Raw genomic sequence first — 4,335 nt, 5'->3', positions numbered from 1 at the left:
CGAGGTGCCGCCGGCTCTCCACGCCAAGCCCACCGACGCCATGTGCCGCGATGCGCGTCGCATCCCGTCTACCCCTCAGAAGTCGAGTCCTACGAGGAAGCGAGAGGAGGAGGGGAACAGTACTCTTTCCAAACACCCCTCCCGATGCCGCCGCTTTGGCCCCGTCCCCGTGGCTGCTGCTTTGAATGGCCCCGTCCCCGTGCCTGCTGCTCTTCAACCACCTCCGTTTTTCCGCGGATCAGACGTGAGGGCCGGTGTTTTGAAAACGTCTGAGTGCCTCACTGAAGAGGCGATCGTTGTGCGGATATGTGCTGCGGACAGCGGTGGCAGGGACAACTCTGGCGACGCGGGTGCACAGCCCACTCTGGTAGCACCTTCGCAGGAGGCCCAACGCACGATAGTCTCTCAGGGACTTCGTTTCCACCAAGGACCCTTCGCTCAGCCACGGCCGCTGGATGAAAGGCGCACCTTGCGTGCGCTCTCATCCAGCGGCCGTGGCTCAGCTATGTGAAGAAAAAGTTGTGCACCAGCTTCATGTGCAGAAAACAAAGCTGATCGAGTGTGGCTTCTTTTCCACAAATAGGTAGCAGTACAACCTTTCTTGCCTGCAAATAAAATGTTTTGAGCTCTTCTACGTCTTTTTATTTAGCAACCCGTATATAACAATCATCGGTTATAACGATGGGATTTCCTTGGCACTTGGATATTGTTATAAGTGGACTAGACTCTAATTACAAATTCATCTACACGTCTACGCAATATTCGAAAGTAAAGGTTCAAGACTCGCTGCTATTTTCCAGCGCTTGACTTGAGGTGTCGTAAGACTCGAGGGGGGTGTCGTAATTTTCGCCCCGGGCTGACGCTGTTAAAATCAACCGGAAGTTTAAAAAGCAATTGTGGATTGTAGTTCGAACTCATTGTGGTTGAAATTCAAAATAATGTTATTTTGCGGCGATATTGCGGTTACAAAACGGCTGCAGTACAAAAATGTGCGGGAAACCAGCACGATTTGAAGGTGAATACTACGGCCGCCGAGGACGCTACACTGTTTCTGGGTGACTCTTCTAACAGCCTGGCAGCTTTGATGTCAAGAGTCAAATTACCAATGAATTCCGCTGTAATTTTCTTGGCGAAGCATTAAGTATGTAGGTGGGCTTAAGTTGTCTAAATTAACTCACTTTCATTGTACATGGTAAGAACGAAACCCATGGGTGAACCGTACCACCGTACTAAGCTTTTGTTGTGGGCCTTTTCGCCTTGTGCGTCACAGCTCCCTTGGTATGTTATATTATGACAATGCCAACAGGTAATTTGAAATTGGCCCCCTTTGAACATGATTTCTTTGTGATACTGCAGCACACTTTCTCGTTAAAGAGAAAAGTAGCGAAGACCGAGCTGCCCGTCTTCCTAATCAAGCAATTCTTTCTGGTGTCTTTATGCCCTTCCCTTCAAACCCTTGCATGATGTTTCTATTGTCATTGTAATCATCATCAGGACTAGGTCTTCCCTGAAGCGAGACGAGGAGGAGGACGCAGCTTATTACAAGTGGGATGATAGTGGAATAACCGGCCGTTGAACCTCTTGAGGAACGCCGGATTATGACACCCCGTGTCTCGTTACCATGGGCCATGCGGCGGAACGATGGTCGGAATCACGATCTGTCTTCTCGGCGAGGGGGAAATAGCGTTTCATCCGCGCCTCGTGAGTAGTGAATCGGGATACCACTATGAATTGCGGATGAAGACGCAGCGCGCACGCATCACGCAGATGCGCACACGGTGTTCTCAAACATGAGCTTTATAGTAATGTTTCCAGAACTGAGCCACCACCCAGCTGCACATTTCGTGTTGGTTGCGTTCCATTCCCCCCGAAAAGGAGAGGGCTAGAATTTTTTGCCTCCCGTTTAGCCGGGGCACGTACGGAAATGTAAGGCTCATCGAGGGACAAAGAAAAATTAAAGCCCCTTTCTTAAGAGAACGGTGGTTAGAACGCGAAGCTTTCTCCCTTGCAATCTGAGTCACTGTCGAAGTTCAAAATTCGAACTGCTTCGACCGTGTCAGAAGGGCAAAATCAGATAGACGTCGGCTTCACAACACGAGCTAGGGACCTACGTTTGATTCCGACCGTGGTTCTTGATGTGCCTTCCGAGGTGTCTTCCGATTCCGAGGCGCTTGAAGTGCTTCGCTGTCCACATCATTGTGTAAAGGTGGCTTTCCTGCAGTGCGCTCTGCAGCGACATTGCACACCATCAGTGAGCCTTAGAAATCTTCGCTTTAATTAAGCAGGGATCGGCAACTGGCGTCCCGCGGGGCAGTATTAAGCGGCCCCACTACGACGTCCTAATTACCGCCCCTTCTCTTGTCAGTTCCTAATTGAAGGCAGACATAGCAGTTTTGACCTCAAATGGGGTTAGACGGGAGAGACAAGAACAGAGAATTGATCTGTAGTCAAGAGTTCGACAAAAGTTTGTCTGGTCAGGTGTCATAATGACGAAGAAGATGCGGTCACTGACCAAGTCAACGTAAATACAGGGACGCTTCGGAACCCGTACGGGTTTCTTGGTCACACTCACATTCCTCTCTCACACTCACACTCCTCCTGATCACACTCACACTCACACTCCACTCATACTCCGAAATGTCTATGTTTTTACCTTGACTTGGTCAGTGACCGCATCTTCTTCCTCACAGAGAATTGATCGTTTCCAGTTGGCATTGTCTCCCATCTTCACACTTAATCAATGGAAGTGTTTGGGCTTGTTGGTTAATACTTCAAACAAAAACAGCGCTCAAGACGGGACAGAAAGACGAAGGCTACACGCACAGCGCTGACTACGAACAAAGTGTTTATTTGCCTCTCAGATTACACCAAGATAAGGGCGGAAAGAATACAGAAACACGAAAGATTACAGAAAACATTAAAAGTATAGACAAGAAACAGCATCTTTGCGTTATCATACTACTAGCTCAACCATTTCGCTTAGTCCTCAATAAACGCTACCTCCTTTGGAGACAAGGCAACAGAAGGAGGGCTTACGCAATCAGTGCCACTCCAGCAGCTCAGGCGTGCGGTGATTTCCGTAGTGGTTTATCACTTTACAATGCTCGAATTCAGGAGTGCACTTGCAGGACGACACGTGCGAGGGGAGGGAGAGTCTCGGGCCAAAGTTTTGTGTTCCCCCAGTTCTCGACAAGTTTGAGCTGTTTTCCTGCGTCAGAAACAGTGTTTCTAGAGCAAGGACAGAGGAGGTTGATCGTTGCATCAGTGAAGGTGTTGACATTTTGAAGACTGCCCCAATGAAGAAGCCGTCCTCCAGGCAAACCTGTTGCACTTCTACGGGAAGCTGACCTTCGTCGGTTGCTTTCTGACAAGGAAGGGGGCTTCGCTGTTATGCCCAAGGCAACGTATGAAGAGGAGGCAAAGGAGGTAATATTGAAGAACTTCCGCCTGCTGCAAGACGTCAAGCCGGAGAGAGTGAAGAAGCAAGCAGTGAAAATGTGTGAAGAGCTTAGCTTATCGAAGTTGGCTGCCTCGGCGAAGAAAAGCACCACGCTCGGTTTGGAGGTGTTTTTCAACGCAAAAACACACAAAGAAGGTTGCCCTTTCAGGATGATCGTGTCCGAGAAAGGCTCCTGGAAACACCGAGTAGGCCTGTTCTTGCAGCAATGTCTTTCTTTGTTGTCAGTGGACGATCCGTATCAAGTAAGAAGGCCGCAAGACGTATCTGAGTTTCTTATGAAAGACTGTCCTCCGGGGGTTAGTGTGTTTTCGATTGACCTGAAGGACATGTACTACTCGTTGCCACATGCGTCTGTCTGTGAGGCTGTTGAGGAGGCAATTGAAACCGCAGGAACTGTTCGGTTCCAGAATGCTTGCGGCATTAGTGTGGGCAGGTTCCTTGAGCTGATGTCTTACTACTTTCAGTCTACATTCGTGGAATATGAAGGCAGCCTCTATGTACAGCAAAAAGGTGTGTGAATTGGCTCGGGCTTAGCGCCCATACTCAGCGACCTTGTCGCCGGTCGTAAAAGTGTTTCGCTTCGTAGATGATTTTTTTATTGTCTTCGAAGCTGTGGGTAATGACACTTGCAAACTTGTACACGATGTGCTGAGAACCTTCTCTACACATTTGATTGGGTTTGACCTGACAAAAAAAAAGCCAAAGAATCAGGAGCTCCAATTCCTGGACATGAAGCTGCATATAGAGGAAACGCACTTGAGCTACGCACCAAGATCAAAGAAGGCACTACTGCCTTTCACTTCTTCTCACTCGAAGTTAGTAAAACGCAGTGTCGCCACGGCAGTTTTGAAAAATGTCTCGCACAGGTCTTGCCA

The sequence above is a fragment of the Haemaphysalis longicornis genome, unplaced genomic scaffold (assembly GCF_048455015.1).
Source record: "Haemaphysalis longicornis isolate Haplotype H1 unplaced genomic scaffold, Haemaphysalis longicornis Haplotype H1 scaffold_4, whole genome shotgun sequence".
Classification (NCBI taxonomy): domain Eukaryota; kingdom Metazoa; phylum Arthropoda; class Arachnida; order Ixodida; family Ixodidae; genus Haemaphysalis; species Haemaphysalis longicornis.
The sequence above is the reverse complement of the archived record's forward strand: the minus strand, read 5'-3'. Positions refer to the sequence as shown.